Below are 10,262 nucleotides of genomic sequence, written 5' to 3'. Positions count from 1 at the left end.
AATATATAAAACAATTACTCATAAACATAAGCAACCTTATTGATAAGAATGTGGTAATTGCAGGGGACTTTAACACCCCACTTACAGTAATGGATAGATCATCTAGACACACGGTCAATAAAGAAACAAGGGCCCTGAATGAGACATTGGATCAGATGGACTTGACAGATATATTTAGAACTCTACATCCCAAAGCAACAGAATATACTTTCTTCTCGAGTGCACATGGAACATTCTCCAAGATAGATCATATACTGGGTCACAAAACAGCCCTTCATAAGTTTACAAGAATTGAAATTATACCATGCATACTTTCAGACCACAATGCTATGAAGCTTGAAATCAACCACAGAAAAAAGTCTGGAAAACCTCCAAAAGCATGGAGGTTAAAGAACACCCTACTAACGAATGAGTGGGTCAACCAGGCAATTAGAGAAGAAATTAAAAAATATATGGAAACAAACGAAAATGAAAATACAACAATCCAAACGCTTTGGGATGCAGCGAAGGCAGTTCTGAGAGGAAAATACATTGCAATCCAGGCCTATCTCAAGAAACAAGAAAAATCCCAAATACAAAATCTAACAGCACACCTAAGGGAACTAGAAGCAGAACAGCAAAGGCAGCCTAAACCCAGCAGAAGAAGAGAAATAATAAAGATCAGAGCAGAAATAAACAATATAGAATCTAAAAAAGCTGTAGAGCAGATCAACGAAACCAAGAGTTGGTTTTTTGAAAAAATAAACAAAATTGACAAACCTCTAGCCAGGCTTCTCAAAAAGAAAAGGGAGATGACCCAAATAGATAAAATCATGAATGAAAATGGAATTATTACAACCAATCCCTCAGAGATACAAACAATTATCAGGGAATACTATGAAAAATTATATGCCAACAAATTGGACAACCTGGAAGAAATGGACCAATTCCTGAACACCCACACTCTTCCAAAACTCAATCAGGAGGAAATAGAAAGCTTGAACAGACCCATAACCAGCGAAGAAATTGAATCGGTTATCAAAAATCTCCCAACAAATAAGAGTCCAGGACCAGATGGCTTCCCAGGGGAGTTCTACCAGACGTTTAAAGCAGAGATAATACCTATCCTTCTCAAGCTATTCCAAGAAATAGAAAGGGAAGGAAAACTTCCAGACTCATTCTATGAAGCCAGTATTACTTTGATTCCTAAACCAGACAGAGACCCAGTAAAAAAAGAGAACTACAGGCCAATATCCCTGATGAATATGGATGCAAAAATTCTCAATAAGATACTAGCAAATCGAATTCAATGGCATATAAAAAGAATTATTCACCATGATCAAGTGGGATTCATTCCTGGGATGCAGGGCTGGTTCAACATTCGCAAATCAATCAACGTGATACATCACATTAACAAAAAAAAAGAGAAGAACCATATGATCCTGTCAATCGATGCAGAAAAGGCCTTTGACAAAATCCAGCACCCTTTCTTAATAAAAACTCTTGAGAAAGTCGGGATAGAAGGAACATACTTAAAGATCATAAAAGCCATTTATGAAAAGCCCACAGCTAACATCATCCTCAACGGGGAAAAGCTGAGAGCTTTTTCCGAGATCAGGAACACGACAAGGATACCCACTCTCACTGCTGCTGTTTAACATAGTGCTGGAAGTTCTAGCATCAGCAATCAGACAACAAAAGGAAATCAAAGGCATCAAAATTGGCAAAGATGAAGTCAAGCTTTCGCTTTTTGCAGATGACATGATATTATACACGGAAAATCCGATAGACTCCACCAAAAGTCTGCTAGAACTGATACAGGAATTCAGCAAAGTTGCAGGATACAAAATCAATGTACAGAAATCAGTTGCATTCTTATACACTAACAATGAAGCAACAGAAAGACAAATAAAGAAACTGATCCCATTCACAATTGCACCAAGAAGCATAAAATACCTAGGAATAAATCTAACCAAAGATGTAAAGGATCTGTATGCTGAAACTATAGAAAGCTTATGAAGGAAATTGAAGAAGATTTAAAGAAATGGAAAGACATTCCCTGCTCATGGATTGGAAAAATAAATATTGTCAAAATGTCAATACTACCCAAAGCTATCTACACATTCAATGCAATCCCAATCAAAATGGCACCAGCATTCTTCTCGAAACTAGAACAAGCAATCCTAAAATTCATATGGAACCACAAAAGGCCCCGAATAGCCAAAGGAATTTTGAAGAAGAAGACCAAAGCAGGAGGCATCACAATCCCAGACTTTAGCCTCTACTACAAAGCTGTCATCATCAGGACAGCATGGTATTGGCACAAAAACAGACACATAGACCAATGGAATAGAATAGAAACCCCAGAACTAGACCCACAAACGTATGGCCAACTCATCTTTGACAAAGCAGGAAAGAACATCCAATGGAAAAAAGCCTCTTTAACAAATGGTGCTGGGAGAACTGGACAGCAACATGCAGAAGGTTGAAACTAGACCACTTTCTCACACCATTCACAAAAATAAACTCAAAATGGATAAAGGACCTAAATGTGAGACAGGAAACCATCAAAACCTTAGAGGAGAAAGCAGGAAAAGACCTCTCTGACCTCAGCCGTAGCAATCTCTTACTCGACACATCCCCAAAGGCAAGGGAATTAAAAGCAAAAGTGAATTACTGGGACCTTATGAAGATAAAAAGCTTCTGCACAGCAAAGGAAACAACCAACAAAACTAAAAGGCAACCAACGGAATGGGAAAAGATATTCGCAAATGACATATCGGACAAAGGGCTAGTCTCCAAAATCTATAAAGAGCTCACCAAACTCCACACCCGAAAAACAAATAACCCAGTGAAGAAATGGGCAGAAAACACGAATAGACACTTCTCTAAAGAAGACATCCGGATGGCCAACAGGCACATGAAAAGATGTTCAGCGTCGCTCCTTATCAGGGAAATACAAATCAAAACCACTCTCAGGTATCACCTCACGCCAGTCAGAGTGGCCAAAATGAACAAATCAGGAGACTATAGATGCTGGAGAGGATGTGGAGAAACGGGAACCCTCTTGCACTGTTGGTGGGAATGAAAATTGGTGCAGCCGCTCTGGAAAGCAGTGTGGAGGTTCCTCAGAAAATTAAAAATAGACCTACCCTATGACCCAGCAATAGCACTGCTAGGAATTTATCCAAGGGATACAGGAGTACTGATGCATAGGGGCACTTGTACCCCAATGTTCATAGCAGCACTCTCAACAATAGCCAAATTATGGAAAGAGCCTAAATGTCCATCAACTGATGAATGGATAAATTGTGGTTTATATACACAATGGAATAGTACGTGGCAATGAGAAAAAATGAAATATGGCCTTTTGTAGCAATGTGGATGGAACTGGAGAGTGTAATGCTAAGTGAAATAAGCCATACAGAGAAAGACAGATACCATATGGTTTCACTCTTATGTGGATCCTGAGAAACTTAACAGGAACCCATGGGGGAGGGGAAGGAGAAAAAAAAAAAAAAAGAGGTTAGAGTGGGAGAGAGCCAAAGCATAAGAGACTGTTAAAAACTGAGAACAAACTGAGGGTTGATGGCGGGTGGGAGGGAGGAGAGGGTGGGTGATGGGTATTGAGGAGGGCACCTTTTGGGATGAGCACTGGGTGTTGTATGGAAACCAATTTGTCAATAAATTTCATATATAAAAAAAATTAAGTCTTTGGTGGGTCACACTATGGGAATTTTAAGTCGAAATACTCAAGCACATAAGGCAAGATATGACCTATATACCTGCATATACCTATATGCAGTTGACTCACCTCAAATGTCAGAAGATACCTGTTCAGGGGCTCCTGGGTGGCGCAGTCGGTTAAGCGTCCGACTTCAGCCAGGTCACGATCTCGCGGTCCGTGAGTTCGAGCCCCGCATCAGGCTCTGGGCTGATGGCTCGGAGCCTGGAGCCTGTTTCTGATTCTGTGTCTCCCTCTCTCTCTGCCCCTCCCCCGTTCATGCTCTGTCTCTCTCTCTCTGTCCCAAAAATAAATAAACGTTGAAAAAAAAAATTAAAAAAAAAAAAGAAGATACCTGTTCATCTCAGAGACCCTGTTCACACTAGTCCAACATACATGGGCCAAGGATGCTTTCCATATGAGCCTCTGAATCTGTCTTCCTTTCTTCTCTCTGGTTCACTTTAAAATAGGAAGTAACAGCTGCTTTACAAGCCATAAGAAGGCAGTCAGGCAGCTCTGGTGACACGAAAGGGAGCCTTGGTGCTGTCTTCCCTTTCCCAGGCTGCCAACCTGGATACAGGTTCATGGGTTATATACTAGTCCACTCCTTGTGCTGACTCCCTGAGTTATTCCAGACCCAGGAGATGCTACCTAAAAACAGCTGAATCAGTAGACATCCCATTGTACAGCTCTCCGTGACAGCCAGCATCATCTTGCAAGCATACATGTAAACTCAGCTCCTGTGGCCGTGGCCTCAGCAGAGAGGCACAACCTGTGTCACAGTCTTTTGTGCATGAGATCAGACCCTTGAGTGTGTTTATGAAACATGTGCCTATTGTAACATACTGTAAAGTTTGAGACAGTCAATTTATTTAGATGCAGTGGTGATTTTTCTCCAGGGGCAAACATCACAAACATTTTAGAGAATAAATTTCTAGATCTCTTTATGAGCTTAGATAGAATGTATAATTGAATAAAAATGAGATTATACCATAAAAGATGTTCTGTAACCTGATTTTTAACTTAAAGTATGTTATTTAAATGTTTCTATTATAAATAAATATAAATCTATTTTGTTGCATTTTAATGGATGTACTCCATTCTACTAAGGATTTGCCCCATGTTTACCACCCAACCTTCTAATAAACATTTAGGTTATTGCCATGTTTATGCTATATCCACACAATTGAAATAAACTATGGTGCACTTTTTAAAAATATCAAATATTCATTTAACACAATACATATAGACTTAATTATTATTAATTAATTAATTAATTAATTTAATTGTAAATGTAGTGAATTATTTTAAATTCAAAAACCTGAACATTTGGACTCACACAGTGTATACCTGTAATTAATGTCTTCAAGTTCTGGTTTTCTCGAATTACTTCCAGTAAGTTCGAAAGATTTTTTCAAAACCAACAATAGGTGTGGCTCTTCTCTCATCTGCTCGTGGAAGTCTGCACCAGCTACTGGGAGGTGGTGGCAGAGAGCAGGTCCTTGGGGCCTAGAAAAGTCCTGCAAAAATGTCTCTGTAGCCATCTCTTGAAGACCTGAAAGTAAGCAAAGTAATTCGGGCTCAAGCTGCCTTTTCTGCAAATGCTGCCAAGCCAGCAATTTCATCTGAAGCTTCTGCTCCCATCTCCAAGAGGGAAATCTCTTTACCGAACGCATCTGGAGCTCTCTTGGTACGTGGGCCTGAGTTTTAATGAAGAAGAAATCCCTGCAAATAGAGCCTTGGTCCCTGGAGCATCAGATCAGGGGCAGCTGGTAGCAAGACCTTCCAGCAGGAATGTGGTGGCTCCCATAACTGGCAACGATGTTGGACTTTGTGGAGCATAAGTTAAGCATGGGTTTGGGGAAGTCATTTTGTGTAAGGACCAAGATGGAGAAATTAGGCTCAGGCTTAAATCAGTAATAATATCAGTAGTAATGGTGTATTTGTTCAGCTGGTCCAGGCAAAATCTCCTGCCTGATTGGTTGGTCTGAAATTTGGAGACCACGTACTCCAGATCAGCTTGGAAAACTGTGCAGAGGCTGGAGCGCGATGAAGCACAAGGCCTTTGAGAGAAGATTACTGACTGTCCAGGATGTTCCAGGACAGGCCCTCCGAACAGATTCCAGGACAGGCCCTCTGAACGGACAATCACCTTGTGTGAAGGTAGTACTGGACATGTTGGCTTTATCTTTAAAAATGGAAAGATGGAGCATCTGGGTGGCTCAGTCTGTTAAGCATCTGACTTTGGTTCGGGTCACTATCTCAGGGTTCGTGAGTTCGAGCTCCATGTCGAGCTCTGTGCTGACAGCTCAGAGCTTGGAACCTGCTTCGGATTCTGTATCTCCTTCTCTCTCTGCCCCTCCCCTGCTTGTGCTCTGTCTCTCAAAAATAAATAAACATTAAAAAAATAATAATAATAAAAATAAAAATGGAAAGATAACACCCATAGTGAAAGATAGTTCGGCAGCCAGAATCGGTCTTCTCACAGAACACAGCATCTGTGAAGTTAGTGGGCACAATGTCATTGAGTTGAAGGACTCTCAAACTGCAAACATATGGTCAACATCTGAGACTATAGTTACTATTACAACCATGCCTACTTTTATCTTTGAATATATTATTCAAATACAATATCCATTTTATATTATTAAATGGATGGCACCAAGCATTATGAAAAGCCTGATGGATCACACCATTCCTGAGGTTTAAAAATCATGGCACAGTTGAGGAGGGGTGCCTGGGTAGCTCAGTTGGTTAGTGTCCAACTTTGGCTCAGGTCTCATGGATCATGGGTTTGAGCTCTGAGTCAGTCTCTGTGTGGACAGCTCAGAGCCTGGAGCCTACTTCAGATTCTCTGCCTGCCTCTCTGCCCCTCCCCCGCTCATGTGCATGCTCTCTCTCTCTCAAAATTAAATAAACTTAAAAAAAATCATGGCACAATGGAAGCAAACAAAATGGTAGTGACTCTTTATCCTAATTTTTTTTCTTTTTGGTTTATGCCTATTCCATTTTAATTAAATATGTATAAATAAAGTTTAAAAAAATAACTTAGCTTTTCCTGATCCACTATTCTACTTTGAGCTACTTTGAGCTACTTTCCCAGCATGTGCTTCCGTATTTCATACACACACACACACACACACACACACACACGTTCCTGGTATAAACTAGTCTAGGGTTCTATTGTTCTGTCATTCACATACTTTTGAAATTGCTAAAACTAACACAACCAAGAAAACTTCTTAGTATTAACTAATGGTTTTCTTGCAAAGAAGCTACTTTATGTGCATGTTTCTCCTACCATAAGAGTAGTCAACAGCAAAGTCCTCAAAGTATTGGAACACATTATTAGCCAGTCTAACGACCTAATTGCTGTTAGGCTGAAGATAAGAACATGGTGTCTAAGGAATTGTTGGAGTGTCAGACAAGGATTTCCAAAAATCTGAAATCCCAATCTTCTGTTCACTATACCTTCCCTAAACTGTTTTGTTTATATGATAGTTTAGATGTGAATTGTCATGGTGCACATAACCTTGGTAGAGCCTTACTGGGCAGCAAAAGTCTCCTCTTCTCGCCCATACTTTCCACTGGATGCCACCATCTTTAAAATTTGCTGCCATGGAATTACTTCAAACCTGAGAGGTAATTTTAAGTCCTGAAGTATCTGGTACAAGTCAGGCTTCTGGGAACAATTTCTACTTATTTATAACACTGTAAAGGGGAAGAATATCTATTTCTACCTCAGATATCCTGATATTTTCTCTATTACTTACTTGTCCTGTTAGGAATTCCAACACTTTAGGACTGAATCAGAACTCTGATATTGTCTAGTTGATGATTCCAAAATAAGCTAATCATTAATTACCAGTGAGTTTATTTTTTAAAAAACAAATTCCAGATCTGGGTTTCTGATTCAGCATGTTCTTTGAAACCCCCCCCCCAATAGATTCAAATAAGCACCCAGGTTTGAGAGTCACCAACACAGGACAATCCTGCCACTTAGAGTCAGGAAACTGAAACACCATGGTCATTCAGCTCTCAACCCTGCTGGGACAGACTGGGAGACACACGGCAAGGTCTGCTGCAATTTAGGACCAGCATCTCCCCCCATTGGCCAACAGACAGCCTGTGTTTACCCTGAAGGCTAGTGCCCAAGGCTGCAAAAAATTTCAAATACAGGAGAGCCTAGGTGGCTCCATTGGTTAAGCATCTGACTGTTGATTTTGGCTCAGGTCATGATCTCATGGTTTGGGAGATCAAGCCCTGCATCAGACTCTGAGCTGACAGCACAGAGACTGCTTGGGACTCTCTCTCCTTCTCTCTCTGCCCCTCCCCCACTGGCGTGCACATGCACGGTCTCTCTCTCTCTCTCTCTCTCTCCCTCAAAATAAAGAAATAAACCTAAACATTTTTCAAATATATTAACATTTTGCAGTGACAAAGTGGTAGAGTTGAATTAGCGCTCAGGTATCCCTGCCATGAATGCAGTGGTGAGTATTCACTATATGGAAGTGGACACTACTTTCCATGCAAAGTTCTGTTTGCTTGCTACCTGGTGACTAGAACAAATTTTGCTTGTGCTTATTGAATAGCTAATTAATGTGTTGGCAAAGCATTATCTCGCCTTTTTCATTCCCAATAATTAAATTTGGTAATCCTGATTGGTGTGTCTTGTAAACTGGAAAATTAGTGAGAAGAGAAAAAAATCTAACAGCTGAGTGTAGTTCGCTTGAGGAGAAATCACTTGGGCATTAGGAGGTATGACGTCTTATCACCAAAACAGAAAGCTGGCAGCTGAAGGTAAGATCATACAAGCTGGTTTGCCCAGAGAGTCCCCATTTATATCTGTTGTCTTAAGTGTAATTATTCATGTGGCCTCTTTCACTTTCTAAAGTCTCCTGGTTTAGACAACAAATTATTTGGTCACGCTATTCCTAAAGTATTTTGTAGATTTCAAAATATTCAGCACCATTGAGAGGTCTGTGGGTAAAAGACGTTCCAGCAGAAGCAAGGTGATCCAGGCCATGGCAGCTTCACCCCACTGGTGCAAGGATTCATTTGGTAACAGGACTGAACAAGGAGGGGCTTCTCTGGGTCTCTTGCTCCATGCAAATTCCTCTGGAGTCATGGGCTTGGGTTTTCTGAAGACCATTTTCTGAAGTTTGGAGGACTGCTTTTCAGTAGAAAGTAAATGTAGTTCACTAGAGCTACATTCCTCACCTGGAATCCCCAAATAGTTCTTAATTTGAATTCTTCCAAGATAGTAGCTTTATAATTGGAGCTAACATGTACTAGTGCCTGCCTTAGGCTACTTGGTGAGTGTTCCATGTGCCTGGCCTCATTCACCCTGACAGTGATGCTTATGAGTTAGGTGTTCCTATGATTCCCATCTCATAAGTGAGAATAGGAGGCTCAGAGAAGCAACTTGCCTTACATCACAGATCTGGTAAGTGATAAAGTCAGGATTTGGATGGGAAGGATTGGAGAAAGAGAAAGAAAGAGAGGTAGAGTGCGGGAAAAGAGATTGGAGGGAAATTTAATAGGTCACAGAAATTAGAGTTGAACAAGCAAGCTTCAGGAAGGCCAGCAATCAGGGCAGAGATGAGAACCTAAACATTCATTCAATAACCAGGTATTTGGTTTTCACTATATTCCATGAGCTCCGCTAAGTTCTCAGGCTCTGTCTGCTCAAGAAGGCACAGTGTCTGCAGTGGGGACAGTCAACCAGGGAGGCAATCACAGCCTCATTTGGGGTGTGTTGTGGTGAAGGTTGGTTCCAAGAAAGGTACACATGTAAACTGAGGTAAGAGTGAGGAGGCAGTCATGGACAGTTTCCTAAGGGAACCCCCAGCTGAGAAGAAGGAGATAAAATAAGTAAAAGTTATCCAGTAGAAGACAGAAGAAAGCGCAGTCAAGGAAGTAGACCACCAGAGTCTAGAGCTGTCAACAGGATGACCCCAGTAGGGAGCTGCAGGAGGGAAGATGTGCAGAATCAGGAGGTGGCCCAGGCAACGGTGGCTCAGACGGGGGACGTCCACTGCTCGCTCACGTCTGCGATGCCCACACCCAGGACGCCATTTGGCGTGGGACACAAGAAAAGTTTGAGAAATGAATGGCGGAATGAATAACTAAATGGATGGTTGAATACATGATCAGAACTGGTGTTCGCATGTTGAGACATACACCTCCAAAGGTGAAAAGCATATAAACAGGTTTTTAAAAAGTCATGGAAAGCCAATCTGAAGAATCTACATGGTCAGCAGCCTGGGTAGGGGTGGGGGGGAGGGATAAGGCTGCTTTTTTTTTTTTTATTGTCCCTCCATACCTCTGCCAGTTTTATTAAAACTTCTCTAAAATACCTGGTGATAGAGAACTCCAGAAGGAGAAGAGAGGATCATTTTCTTTTTTCCCCATTCTCTGGTCCTAGCACTGCCCAGGTCCTGTTGGTTCTCTATGTTTGCCTTTTCCAGGGCAGAGGTGGTTAACACAGGCTTTGCTGGCATGGCTGTTCCTCTCTTGTGTGGACCTAGGTAAGCGCCAGAGACCCTCTCGGCTCTCA

At 41.3% G+C, this 10,262-nt stretch overlaps 1 pseudogene; it reads left to right on the top strand.

The window, feature by feature from the left end:
• Window positions 1-5,231: 5,231 nt before the first annotated feature.
• On the top strand, window positions 5,232-6,412 carry LOC101092758 (annotated as a pseudogene).
• The last annotated feature ends 3,850 nt before the right edge of the window (window positions 6,413-10,262 follow it).

Source organism: Felis catus, chromosome A3 (genome assembly GCF_018350175.1).
Source record: "Felis catus isolate Fca126 chromosome A3, F.catus_Fca126_mat1.0, whole genome shotgun sequence".
In the NCBI taxonomy this organism is placed as follows: domain Eukaryota; kingdom Metazoa; phylum Chordata; class Mammalia; order Carnivora; family Felidae; genus Felis; species Felis catus.
Note: the sequence above shows the minus strand (reverse complement) of the source record. Positions and strands in the feature narration are given on the sequence as shown.